General features: G+C 38.9%; 1 protein-coding gene across 1 annotated transcript in view; it reads left to right on the top strand.

Moving 5' to 3' along the window:
- GALNTL6 (polypeptide N-acetylgalactosaminyltransferase like 6) overlaps positions 1-14,851 on the top strand; it is a 1,308,188-nt gene that overhangs the window by 766,035 nt on the left and 527,302 nt on the right. The gene's annotated exons all lie outside the window — the stretch shown is intronic.

Here is a 14,851-nt window from a genome sequence, read left to right as displayed (position 1 = left end):
ATGCTGGCAGTCAATGTCACCTTTAATATCCTTCAGCATCCTAATTCAAGTCCATGGAGTCTTCTTCACTCTTCCTTATGTACCCAGTGCAATACATCCTTAGGTTTTATGACTGCTCTCTCCTTGAGTGTGGCTGATGGATCAAGCAAGATGAAATCCTTGACAATTTTCATCTTTTCTCCTTTTAAGATGTTGCCATCTTTGGTCTAGTTGTGAAAAGTTGGGTTTTCTTTACATTAAATTGTGACTCTTACTGAAAGCTACAGTACTAAATAGTCACCAGCAAGTCCCTCAAGCCCTCAGTTTTAACAAGCACAGTTGTATCATCTGCATATGAAGGTTGTTCGTAAGTTTGGTCAAATCTTGGTGTCATATTCTTCTTCATATTGTTCAGATTCCCATGTTAAACAGATCAGCATATAGATTCAATAAGCATGGTGAAAGTAGTATATAATCCTGATGGATACCTTTCTTGATTTTAAACTATTCAGGATCACCTTGTTCTGTTCACACAACTGCCCCTTTATCCAAGTACAGGGTCCATAGTAACTGTTCTGAAATTGTCAGTCTTCTCAACACTGTCCACAGTTTGCTATATTCCACACACGCAAAGGCCTTCCATAGCTCATCAAACACAAGCATCATCTTTCTGTTATGCATTCCATTTCATTTTTGATGAGTTACAATTTCATAGATTGATACTTTGTACATCCCTTGATGCAATGATTAATAGATAATTTTTGCTATTTCCTTTTATTTTGAGGCATGTCCTTTCAGCAAATGAAGGTCCCATGTGCTTTACTCTTCATATGCCATGATGGTCGACTCTCCTTTAGCAAGGCAGCTATTGCCCAGTCATAGTCTGAGTGCCTTCCTACCTGGGGAACTCATCTATAATCCCTGAATCTGACAGTGTTTCATTGCCATTTATAAAGTTTTCAGCCTACCTGGAAATGCCGTGCTATAAACCTCATGCTTTACATAAGGTTTGGCTGCCTACTCCCTCCAAAGTGGACAGCTTATTCCTTCTTTGTAGCCTGTTCTGAGGCTGGAAGTTGAGCTCACATCGATGCACCCTGGGTGACCCTGCTGGTACTTGCAATAATGGTGCCCTAGGCTCCAGGTAAACCACGACACATGGACAGACAAGTGGTGGCATGAACACACACAGCCTGGAAACATTATGGAGACTGTCTACTCCGCCCTACAGTGTCCTATGATGCCACTAGAGGCCCAGAGCTAATTGAGGGCTTGGTTTTGGGATTTCAGGTGCAACTAGCACATTGCTAGTTCTGGATAATGGAGACAAAGGGATCCGAAAAGTGTGTGTAAAAATTACATATATTTAATTCCATTTTCCATGAATTTTCCGAAGCTCTTCCCTATATTAAAAATGCTTAAATGTAGCAAGTGTTTCCCCTCATTTTTCTTGATTGGACAAACCAAACCACAGAAAAAGAAAAACAAAACCCACCTCATGGTGTCACTGGTTGCCACAGAATGAGTTCCAACGCTCATGACCCCACGCCTGTCAGGCTCCAATGTGCTCCCTGCAGTTTTCAGTGTTGATTTTGCAGGAGTGGTGTGCTCAGTCTTTCTTTTGAGTTGCTTCGAAGTGGAATCTGGCTTCCAACCTTCCAGTTAGCTTCCAAGTGCATTCACTGTTTGAACTACCCAAATATGCATCTATAAGATGCTGAATGCATTTCTAATAGTACGACAGTTGTTACTGTGTGCCAGTGTCAACGCATACCAACCCCGGATGACAGAGTACAGCTGGCCTATAGTGTCTGCATGGATGTAATTTGTTTTTTCTTTTGTAATTTGTTTTTTCTCCCAAGGAACAGGTGGTGGGTTTGTACTTATCACCAACCCTTTAGTTATCTATCAAAGCAATCATTGCACTTCCCAGGCTGACGTAAGACTTCTACTTGAAGAATTATTTTGGAAACAAAGGTTATTTTAAGGACTTTTGCCATGCTCTTCCTTCTACAAATGTATAGGTCCTTTGTTACTTTTCGTGAAAATCTATACGGGAAAATATACACCAACGCAACAATTTCTCCACTTAAAGTTCGGTAGCATGTGGTTATATTACTTGACTTGTGGAACCATTCTTAGATGCCTTTTCTGAATTGTTCCTCTATCATTAACATAAACTAAAAGTCCTGAGCCCTAAGGTTCGGATCTAAATGTTTGAGTTACCGTATATACTCAAATATAAGCTGACCGGAGTATAAGCCAAGGTATTAATTATTACCTGGGAAACCAAAAAGGCTGATTGACTCCAGTAAAAGCCTAGGGTGGGAAATGTAGGATGTGAATTAACACAGAGACCAGAGGGGAGAGATGAAGCGCAGCCACAGACACATCCTTTCCAGTTCAGAGTAAGTGCATCACTACAGGTGCTTCTGTGAATTGGATCTGTCCACATCATAGGAAGGCTCTGATTGGTTAAATGTGAGTAAACAAACATTCAAAGCCCTGCAGTGTCAGTGGGGCTTTGAATGAACAGTGGAGGAATGGCAATCACCTGACAGATAACAGGCACTCCTCCAGTTACCTCTTCCAGTTACCTCGGGACCCCAGGGAAATGTTACACCTCACTGAGGTACCACTGACACTTGTATAAGCTGAACCCGTTTTTCAGCACATTTTTTGTGCTAAAATTCGGCTTATACATGAGTATATAAGGTACTTTGTCAATTTAATTCTAACTAGATCGTTATTAAAAGAGCATAGAATTCAAGACATATTTTTGCTAGTTAAGTTAAATTATTATTTATTTTTAAGAAGACATCAGGTGATATTTGGGATTTAAGGTTAATGTCTACCACAGGGAAATCATTTCAGGGGCTCACCTGCAACCCAGAGCTTCAGAAGTCTAAAGTCTGACAGAACTTGAATTTCTGATTTGAATTTCCTCTACTTTGATAAGAATTCTCAATGGTACCTTTGTTCAAAACCTTAGTAATTTTACCAGACACAATCCAATTCTTCTGGTCCCATAGCAAAGGAGGCAATTGTTCATGGAGCTGATTAGTCATACATTCACGATCTTCCTATTAGCAACTCTCCTTCTTTCTCTCTTGACTAAGCTGAAGAGAAACCAGTAGTTGTGTCTTAGATGGCTGGTTCCGAGCCCCAAGGCCCTGCACAATGGAATAGGTAAAAACAACGCACTAAACCAGCTAAGTCGTGATGTCCCATGAAGCCATAACTCTAGATTAAGGAATTAAATCCCATGAGGCGTTTTGCGGTAGATCAGCACCCTCCGCAGATATATCAGTGATTCTCAACCTTCCGCATGCCACGGTGCTTTCATACAGCTTCCATGTTGTGGTGACTGCCCAGCCATAACATTATTTTTGCTGCTACTTCATAACTGTCAGTTTGCTACTGTTATGAACTGGGTGATCCCTGTGAAAGGGTCATTTGACTCCCAAAGGGGTCTCCACCAACAGGTTGAGAGCCGCTGGGATATGTCTTTCTTTTCCTTCTTACAAATATATTTATAACACAAAAATTTAAATTAAATGATTCTACATATGTACAACTATGTACAGCAATATGTGTCAATGCAACGTGACTATGTTGGGCTGAGTTGTCTTGTTGTTAGGTGCCAGCAAGTCAGTTCCATCCCAAAGCCACTCCATGCACAATAAAATCAAATGGATAGCAATGTGTTTCTCTTCCAGTCAGTTGGTCAAGTAGCTATAAATCAAATTTCTTGGCATACACCATTGAATACTTCCAAAGCTTTATCAACTTGTTGAATCATTTCAATTGGTATTCTATCAATTCTTGGAGCCTTGTGTTTGGCTAGCGCTTTCAATGCAATTTGAACTTCTTTGTTCAACACCATTGGTTCTTGGTCAGTGCTACTTCTTGAAATGGTTGAATGTTAACTAGCTCTGTTTGGTACAGTGATTCTATATATGCTTTTTGTCTTCTTTGGATGCCTCCTGCATAGTTCAATATTTCTCTTATAGAATCTTTCAAGACTCCAACTCAAACCTTGATTTTTAACTCTATTCTTTTAGGACTTACTCTCCTTGTAACCAAAATTAAATTTTTGTGTCTGTATAGTTGCATCTTATTGTCTCTTTATTTAAAATTTTCCTACAAAACTTGGCCTTCTGTGTTTTACTTATTTTTCATGACAGACAGTCTTCATCTCCTTCCGTACTGCAGCATGCAGCAAGACTTCCTACTCCTCCCGACTAACTACTACCCCATTGCATTGACGTGCTACCATTCTCCTCTCACTTCACCTATTTCTGCGATTTTACGTTGCTCCCCCATTTGGTTATTGTAAACAGACCTGTAGTTAACGTTAGTGTACAAATCTCTCTTTGAGCCTCTGTTTTCAAGTCTTTGGGTCTATGAGTGGAATCTCTAACCATGTGTCAGTTGGTTATATTGTGATGGCTTGTGTGTGTGTGTCTGTGATGCTGGATGCTATGGTACTGGGATTTCAAATACCAGTGATTAAGCCATGACGAACAGATCTCAGTAAGCTTCCAGACTGAGATAGCCTAGGAGGAGGTACTTATAAAAAATAAGACCACTTCCCAGTGTAAATCCTATGGATAGTAGTGGAACATTGTCTGACATAGTCCCACAAGATGAGTTCAAGTTGGAAGTCACTCAAGGTATGACTATGGAAGAGCTTGACAATAATTAAGAAGACAAAAGAATAATTGATGCCTTTAATAGTGGTCTTATCAAAAATAATTGAATATTCTATGAACTATAAGAGGAACCAAATGAAATCCTTTTTTGGCAAGAACAAATCTTTATTTGGTAGAAATATAGTCAGAATGTTCTTTAGAAGTGAGGATGGTGAAACATTGGGCATGTTATCTGGAGGAATCAATCCTGGAGAAAGACACATTTTTTTTGAAAGTAGAGGGTCAGTGATACAAGAGGAGAATGGTCCATGAGATGGATTAGAGCAGAGATGGCAGCAATGGACTCACACAGCACTAATGTCAGGGTGGGACAGTTAGAACGGACTCACTCACCTCTAACTAAAATACCAACCATAGTCCTACCTTTCCTTTCAGAACCACCACACCTGGCAATCTGTGTCTTGGGGGTAAATAAAATTCAATAATGAACACTCTTCCTTATCTATAATGGAAAGCAAACATTCTCCCTCTCTCTTTCTGTGCCAGGGTAAGTATCTAAAGCAATACACACATGAGAGCACTGTCAATTATAAATCTTACAAAAGTTATAGTTGTTGCTATGATCTCTAGTCCTAACAATTCAAAAAAACAGAGAGAAATGTCACAGAACATTTTATGATTTATTGCCAAATGAATATTTACCAACAACGATTGCTCTAGGACTTCAGAAAAATACAGGACACTTCAGTTGGAGCTCATTAAAGAATACTTTGGAAAATGGCTAGAAAGGCATTCAAGGTGGTGGGGAGCATGACATGAACAAGATCCAAGATGTGGTGAAGTACATCTGAGTGTTCCAAATTATGACTGAGACTAGTGAGAGTAGCGCAAGATACCCTTCAAAATTTTAACTGCAATTATTTGCTTCGACAAGAAGAATGCATTATTAAGGTCTGATGATCGCTTTGAAATTGTATTTATAGTATTTGCTGTTACACAGAATGCTTCATGATTTATGATTCTAATAACAGACAGGACTTGAACATGGAAGCTAATTTACCCTTCTTATTGCATAAATAGACTTCCACTTTGGGGACTATGGCAACTGCTGGCCTAGAAATGTCTCCTGATTTCCTGCTCTAAACTTGACCTTCTAATTGGGAAACTGAAGACTTCACAGCATTTTGCATGGGAATTAACAAAGTAATTTTGTAATTCATGTTATACCAGAGGAATTTGTGGGTTTTGATAAGCTACAAAGTTGCTGTCTACAAGGAAAAGAATATTGTAATATCCGTAGATTTAGAGGTTGCGGAAAAGAATGTGAAGAATGTAATTGCATATGCAAATGTAAGCTATCTGACCCCACCCCAAACACACAAAAGGTGGGGGATAGAAAAGCTGCAGCATGTCCTGTTCAAATAAGGAAAGTCGCTGGGATGTGAAAGAATTCTCAGCTCTCTGGACTATATGCCGCGCTTCGCTCTTGCTAGGTAGGAAACGAAGGTTAAAAGACCCAGGCTTTGAGATTTCTACAAAGAATATTAGAATGGGCTGGATCACCTTTGCTCAGGGTTATCTTATGTATCTCCCCTATGAGATGATTTCCTTGTCTCCCTTTCATCCCTTTCCTACCCTTCCTTCACAATACTGCCAGAAGGATCTGTGTTCAACATAAATCAGATTCTGTCGCTCCCTGTCAGGTCACAGAGTAATGACTCACCTTCCACTCCGAATCTAAGAGAAACTTCCTAGACGTGTAAGCAAAAGTTCTCACCGTGTGTCACCACCAACCTTTCCAAGTTCATCTCTCATCACTACCTCATATGCACCCATACACTCAAACTTAAAAAAAATCCTTTGCATTTTCTAATTAGTCAGTGCTTCCCCTTAATGAATTCAGCATGTCATAGACCTGCTTTTTTTCAGCTAATCACTTTTATTTAGCCTTCCAGGCTCATCTCTAGCAATGCCCGCCCTCCAATCCCCGCAAAAAGTTTAGGGTAACACTGATTTGTGTGGATGCTCACTACTTGTAGCTTATCAAACCCACTAATTCCTCTGGTATAACATGAATTACAAAATTACTTTGTTAATTCCCATGCAAAATGTTGTGAAGTCTTCAGTTTCCCAATTGGAAGGTCAAGTTCAGAGCACACGGACAAGAATGTGTGTGTAGTGAACATGGTCTCAGACACTGGAAATTCTATCACTTTTCTCTGAATTATGCTCAATTCCCTGGAGATGGTAGATTACTTCAGATTTTACCCACATCCTCAAAATGATTCCTGCACAGTTATTTTTTAAATGGTTTAAGGAATTTAATGTAGATGTGATGTCAATATTGTTTGGCAAATAAAATAGCCTCACATACTGAAAATACTTAAAAGGTTAAGGGAGAGGGTTTTTTTCCTCTTTCTTTTTTTGGTGGGGAGGGGGACAAAGTGTTTCAAGTAATGCAGTCCATTTGTCCCTCCTTTGAGAATAAAGGAAGTTGCTCTGCATTCCAGTTCTTCCCAAGGTCTCATACACATAGTGTTGTGTGTACCTTACAGCAGGTAATTCCACTCGAGGAATCAAGAATGCAGGCTACATTGTCAGTGCTAGTTTTGTGTGTAGAGGGAAAATTATGAGATGGCATAGTAATCTATAGACTGTGCGTAGTTTCGCTCTGCTGTGCATTGGGTCGCTGTGGGTCTGAATCGACTCAATGGCACTCAGCAACAACAGCACAGGTACTATCACACCAACAACTCAAATGAGTGCAAAGTGTCCAGCTCTGAAATTGCTCTAATAATGAAGAGATTGATATGGAAAGTTTAAGATGTGTCTTAAAATATAATGTGGGAATATCAGTATTTCTATGCCAATATAATATTGTACGTGTGATTTAAAATGTATTATCTGTATCAAATAGATGGCAGTAGGCTAGTTTATTATTTGTAATTAAATTATTACATAAATATTATATGTAGAACTATGCTGATTTGATCTAATCCTTAAAAGTCATATAATCCATCTGTCTAGTGTTTTGTTGTTTGTTTGTTTTTTTAAAAAACACCTTTGATATGGAACTTTGACTGAGGTAGGTCAAGAAATACCTTGATTTTTACTTATAGGTAGGCATAAATCACATAGTGATTGTATTAGACTGGTTATCTAGAGATCAAATCCAGTGATACCCATCTAGGTCCAAGAAAGTACTTTATATTAAGAGACAACTTTGCATCAAGGCCTCCCAGCCCAGTCCAGTCCAAGGGCAAGTGCTTAAATCTGTTGCTAATGCATAAGTCTCTCCTCAGACTCACATAGCTATTGCGAAAAGATGAAGCAGTAAGCAGCGAGCTCACAGGACCGAGTACAGAATCTCATGGATCTTGTGTCAGTGGAAGCATGACAGTGAAACGATAGTTCTAAGGTTTGGGTGGCCACATGGGACCACCCCTGGAGGCAGACAGAGTCCCAAGAAAGTTCCAGTGAGGAGGGAGGCAAAGTGGCACAGAGAGAGAAGGAGGCAGCTCCTGAGCCAAGCCCCTTGCTGTCTTACAAAAGGCCTCATCCCCAGGAGGTGTCATTAAGCTCTGGCTTAATTGATAGGTTTCACTCCACCCCTAGCCAGGAGGCTGTAGTTGACATAGTAATCCCTATCTACCACAGTGATGAAAGCCTACTAACTAATTCTCAATCCTAGACAAGCTAACACTATTGAAGACCCGGACTCCAGAGAGTGGACACACTTTAGAAATAGAAAGTTATGTAGAGAATTTAGCTTTTAAACCATTGAATTTGAGGATAGTTTATTGACATATGCTCATTTCAGAGGGAAAGTCTTTACTATATCTATTAGATATTAGTTGAGTTCCTGATATTTATGGACACTTAACAGATCTCGGGGGAAAGCAGGTACCTTTATAGACCAGGATGCGGAGGCACCGGAAGTTAAATAACTGCGCCAGACACAGGTGGATCTAATGCCACCATCAGTACCCGCACCTCCTGGAAAGAGCAATGTTGAGCATCACTGCAAATGCAGGTGACTATTCATGAGTCTAGACTCTCCAGCCTTTCAAAATTAGATGCACGTCACTCGTGACTCTTGTGGCTTGCAACATAGAATATATTCCTTTTTCCCCCTGCCATTTTTCTAAATAATTTGCAGATCACTTTAAATGAATGTCTTCATGAACATTGTGTTTCCTGTTCTGTTTTATTAACTCTGAACGACTCTCTGTGTGTTCGTGCTCTCTCTCTCTCTCACTCTAATTGTACTGTCTCTTTTGGAAAATTTACTACTTTGAGAATGCATATAATAGAACAATTTTTACTCCGTGTTACTCAAGATGAAATGTCTGCTGACTAATAGAGCAATCAAATCTGCCCTTCTAAGCCAAACAGCAGTGAAAGAGGGGACTTGGGGGCGCATGGCACCTGTCTTTCCTTTACTTAGCAAAGCATCTTTGCACAGAGCAGATATTTTGTTCAAATCTATTTACTCTCCACCTCAGATCACTTGCCTCTGTTTGGTGGTATAACAGTTGGTTGATGGGGAAAAATTATAATCCTTTTGCTCATGAAGCACTTTTAATAAGTCAATAAAACATCAGTATTGGCCGATTTCCCATTAAAGGCTCCTGAGCTAATTATCTTGAATTGGCAACAGGGTATAATATTACCAAATGAGCATGAAAACCAGGGGGGGGGGGCGCAGACAAATGAATCCCACTTGCACTTTTCCCACTTTAAGATAACTTCCTTCTCTTTGGTACATTCATTTTCATTAGGCCTTTAAAGAGAAGCACTACTTCAAATCCCCACAAATCACACTTTTGAAATCAGCTGCTATTATCTCTCCATGCATGAGGTCAGTACACAGTCTGCCAACAATTCCTTTTGCGGTCTTTGTCCACAAATAAACGTCCCCCTCAATTTAACAAAGACAAAGCTCTAGATGAACTCTGCTCAGACTGAGCAAAGTATAATTTACTTTTCAATTTCACACCCAGAGATTCTGTAATGGGGGAATGTAGGCGGTTAAGTTTTCAGTCATACCAAATGGGTTTTTAATATTTAAAATCCATCTGTTTACTTACAAAGAGTAAATGCCTGAAAATGAGGCCCCTGAAATGCAAATGGAGAGCTACAACACTCATTTCTGCTTGGGAAAATCCAACACTCTCCTGACAAAAGGGAGTTGGATTAGCTCCTGTAGAATCCAATAATATAATAAATGATATTTGATGCAATAGTGCATGGTATGTGTGAGGGGAAATCTGTGGTCTGTTTGTTATGATACTGTAGAGAAATGCTTCATGAATTTGAGGAAAGAGGGGGAGATTCAAATTAGCACAGTACTTTGAAAACGCTCAGCTCCAACAATTTTAGGCTACCTTGGCTTTTCAGTGCTCTTATCGTTCTTAGGAAATGAATCACAATGAAAGAAAAGACATTTTTCATTGTCCTCTGTGAAGTACCATAGTACAAGTAGAGACTTCTTCTATAATCGCTTTTCCCCAGAATTTAACATGATTTTTTTTAACTTTGAGAAGTTAATTTTTACTCCTTTTGTTATTTTCCTCAATCCATTGTTCTACAACAAATTACTTACAATGTTAGAATTTACTGTACATTATTATGGAGTTATAAATTTATAAGGCTGTAAATAAAATAGTAAGATGATTTTTTCCCTGAAACCTTGTGTGTTTTAATTAGAAGTCACTAGTTTCAAAACTAAGCCATTGTAGGCTTCTCTAAAATCAGTAAGTATTGTCAATTCACAGATTTTAAATGAAATTTTTATTCCTACTTAATAGAAAAATAATTAAAATTTAGCCCTGTTTGTATAAATAATTCCCTTTTAGGGATAGAAAATGAATATACAGAACTTATGATAGTGTTCTAAGCTGAACAAAGGGAGATCTTCTGGGACATTATCAAGCAGCAGCAGGACCTTGAAAGGAATGTGCTTTCCAAGACAGTAGGGATCCACCTCTGGGGAGAAACCATTTAAAAACTAGTCTTTAAATAACACAATAATCATCCAGACCTTGAAGTTACACCTGTAGTTGACCAGTGATTTATGTTTTCAATGATTTTGAAAATGTGCAGTTTTAGAATGAAAAATAAAAAGTGTCGATTTGAATTATGCAGCCTGTGCTTCAACAAGATTCGGTCTTTAAATGCCTTAAAACCAGGCACCAACTTCACCATTTTTGTGGATGTAGATCTGTTCTGTCCTCTTTCGAAAACATGTCTGTTTTATTCATGTTGAACATCTGCTCTGGTTGACTTTCTTCATCTTCTACCTGATTGTCCACTCATCCCTGAAATGTTCAGTTGCTTCAGCATATGCATATCCTAATTGTCCAATGAGATACAAGCTATGGAAGCGAAGCCTGTATTTCAAGGGTCAAGACCAACCTACTGGTATAATATACCCTATTACAGTCACCAGTAAACTCCTAGGAATCCTCTTCTGGATTTGATTTCTGTTCAAATAATCAACAGCTTTTCTATCTCATGACTGGCCTTTGTAAAAATTGCCAGTTTTATGATAAGCCTCCAAAATTTTCACTGCCTCCAAAATCTTATTCTTATGCATCGTGATTGTTGAAACAATCGAATGAGTCTTTCTTCATGGGCTGTTTCTCTTTCTCTCCATTATAATAGACCTTAATGATTGAAAATTTTACATTCTTATGTAGTTTCCCTTACCTTTGAAAGAAAGTATTAGAACATTCAGAGGCATGACTTTGCTCAATACTTTGTTTGTGGCACAATTAATTCGTTATTATAGTTAGAGAAACACACACAGCTCATTTTTAAATTAATCGCTGATGTTTTTTATGGTATGGAACACTAGGATCACCCTATAGGTAAGATGGATAATGAATAGTCACCGTCAGTGCCATAACAACACATTGGAAGTCGTAATACTCGCAGGGTCCCTGAACCGTTCCACTGATGTGTGTCTTACACTTGAATATTGCCCGACATTCTCTCCCTAGGGATTCAATTGCAGCGTAAATTGAAGACTGCTATACTATATAGGGTAATGTTATTTATAATAAAAAATCATCAATTTATAATGATAAAATAATAGAAGTTAATTTCCTCTTCATTTTAAGTCCTAAATAGTCTTACTGTGGATCAAGATTGTATGTCCTAGTGGCAAATGTCTTGCTTATTAGGACCAATGTTGCATTCATTTGTGGCTCCTTCACCTATGTGAAGGATACCACTCCATAAAGTTTGGGGCCTGAAAATATTGCATATCACTTCATTCCTACTTTATTTTTGAAAAGTGGTCAATTGTCTTCACCTAGAAACACGGTGGCTGTGAAACCATGATTTCAGTTCTATAGTGATCGTTCAGTGATTGACATGTTCACAGTTAACCAAAAGGTTGAAGGTTTGAGTCTACCCATAAGTGCCTAGAAGAAAGCCCGGGAAATCTGCTTCCCCCAAATCAGCCAATGAGAAATTTAGGAAGTAAAGGTCTACCCTGACACACCTGGCATCAACTCGAGTCAGAAGCAGTTGATGAAATATTCATAAACTTTGTTTACCATTCAGTTTGAATTTTGATCTTCCTTTATGATTAATAAAAAGTGAGCAAATATGGCTAATTTCCTATGCATTCTTTTCGTAAAATAAATGAATGATAAATTGGTCCAGAAGCATATTTCATTTTAATAGAGAGATTTTTTATAATCTTGGGAATTAAAATATGAGCATCTTAAGTCTAATTCAATTCTACTTAAAATAATAGTCATTAAGTGCTTTCCCCTGGGTGATGTGATGAATGGTATTAAATTGGAAAAAGGACAGCAGCCCCAACACCTACAGATTGTTGATAATATAAAACAAAGGAGGTATAGTTTTTATTTTCTCTTTCACTCTCTTTGATCACAGAATGAAAGAATTACATGTCTATTTTAAAATCTTTTTTCAGGTCAAGTTATACAGGAATGGAATCATTTTTAAATGATCATGATCCTTCCATAGTTGCGGCTTATTTATCAAATGTGACCTCTGCCTGTCTTTTCACCCTCTCCATTTCCCATTTCCTAAGCATGTCATGAGTTAGGATCAACATGATAGCAGACTAACAAAAGTACATAGACCTCTCTTTTCTTAGAAGCAACAGAATGACAATCTTTCATGGGCGATTTCTCTTTCTTTCCACTGTAATAGATCTTAATGAGTTTTATCCTTATATTCATGTGTAGAAAAATTCTATTTTCTTATCCTATATTTTTATTTGAAGCCCTGGTGGTCCTGTCAGATAAGACTTTAGCTGTTAAGCCACGGGCCACTCTGTGGGAAAAGATGAGGCTGTCTGCACCTGGAGAGAATTAGACTGCTTGGGAACCTCCAGAGTGAAGCTAGGAGTCAGAATTGACTCATGACAGTAGGATTGGCTTTGGGGTTTACTTGGAATGAAAACAGAGATAAATTAACAAGGGATGATTGACTTGGAATACTGGCTCCCAAGCTCTCACCCAAGCCTCTTGGACAATTAATTAATCAAAAGCAACAATGATTTAAAATCTCGTGTATATGCTTCTCCGCAAACCTAAGCAGTATCCGTTACTTCTGTTTTTCACTTTCAGAAGCTTGGCCACGCCTTCCCCACCACACTCACTGTGTAGACAAGCACTGCTTCCACCGCAGTCTCGTGCCCTGCGTCCGAGATTACTCATCTTTGAGCACCTGACACTTAGCTCATTGCCAAGCACAAATAAGTGTTGTATATTTAAGGCTTTTTTGAAAATACCTGGAATGTAGAGAAAATATATTAAAAAGAAATTATTTTGGTTTACAAAAAAAGTGGTTGGCTAGATTTGAGTAGGTGACAAACTGAGGGAATAACAAGGAAGTCAGAAACGTAAAGATACTTTGGCATAAGAAGCAGTAAAAGGGAAAATGAAATATGAAAAGTAAAACACAGTCATAGTGAAATAGCAAGATTCAACTGCCCCCAATTTAGTTATATGTGGGATAAGCATAAAAATATGTGCCATGTAGGACTGGGAGCCTTATGATGAGTAAAATATACCAATAATTTAATAAACTCCTCAATGCTATTTAATCTAACATAATCAACTCTGTGATTAGCCAGGAGTTGCGGTGGAGTACAGCCCTCTTCATCAGGTAACAGCCGTGATGCAGTTGGAAGAGTTAGCAGGAATGTCATGCAGCCCAGGTGACAAGGAGAAAGTAACAAAGGGGGACCGGAACATCTCAGGTTCTCCATGAATGTCTCTCTGGTGCACAAACATTGCACACACTAGATGGCAGAGGCTGGCACCACCTATGTCACTCCTGTGGTCGGGAAAACAGGTGTAGACCAGGCCTTCCTTATTCCCATGGAGGGTGCAGGCTAGGGAGTCAGTGGAGGGTACAGGGAGTCAGTGGAGTTCCCACTGCGATCTCTTAGCTCTGCAATGTGAGGGAATATGTTCTGTGTTTAATGGACCCAGAGGCAATCTAAGTTGTCATATTTAGTTATCTGGCAGAAGTTTGCTCAGCAAGAAGACCAGATCTGTTCTGGGAAGAAAAGAATTTGCTGATGATTGCTTGGTGATTTTTCTAACTGGTAGCCTGGAAGTACCCTGTCCTTAGAAATCCAGGGCTCCAAGCCTCTCCTTCACGCTCACTTCCTGGCTTCTCTGTTACAGAGGAAATTCACAGCAAGGATTTCTACGGTGCCATCTTTTGCCAGAAGACTATGCCAAATTTTCTTATATCCACATTACCTCTGCCGCCTTAGAAGGAAGGTCTGGAAAAATGTGATTAAAATATTATTGAAACAAGATTCAAAATATTGAAATTCTAGGTGTACAACTCTTATTTCAATTTATAAGGAGTCGCCCTGAGTTTCAATCAGTTCAACAACAACTGGTCTTTCCCTGTCATCTTTGCATAGAAAATTCCATTGTGGGGAGTCAATGACAATATGAAGGATATTGGAGAATACTGTTGATAATAGTCGCATGTATTATGACCTAGTGTCTGGAAACACCACTTGTCTCTCCGTTTGCTGTACTATGGTGACTTACATGTTACCGTGATACTGAAACAAGGTCATTTGCATTTCGAAACCAGCAGGACACCCCAAATAAACAGATTTCAAGGCACTGGGGCTTTCAGAACACATTCCCAAGAAGGAACAGACTGTTCACTTATTGGCAGTTAGCCAAAGTCTTCAGAAATAG

The sequence above is a fragment of the Tenrec ecaudatus genome, chromosome 8 (genome assembly GCF_050624435.1).
Source record: "Tenrec ecaudatus isolate mTenEca1 chromosome 8, mTenEca1.hap1, whole genome shotgun sequence".
Classification (NCBI taxonomy): Eukaryota; Metazoa; Chordata; class Mammalia; order Afrosoricida; family Tenrecidae; genus Tenrec; species Tenrec ecaudatus.
Note: the sequence above shows the minus strand (reverse complement) of the source record. Positions and strands in the feature narration are given on the sequence as shown.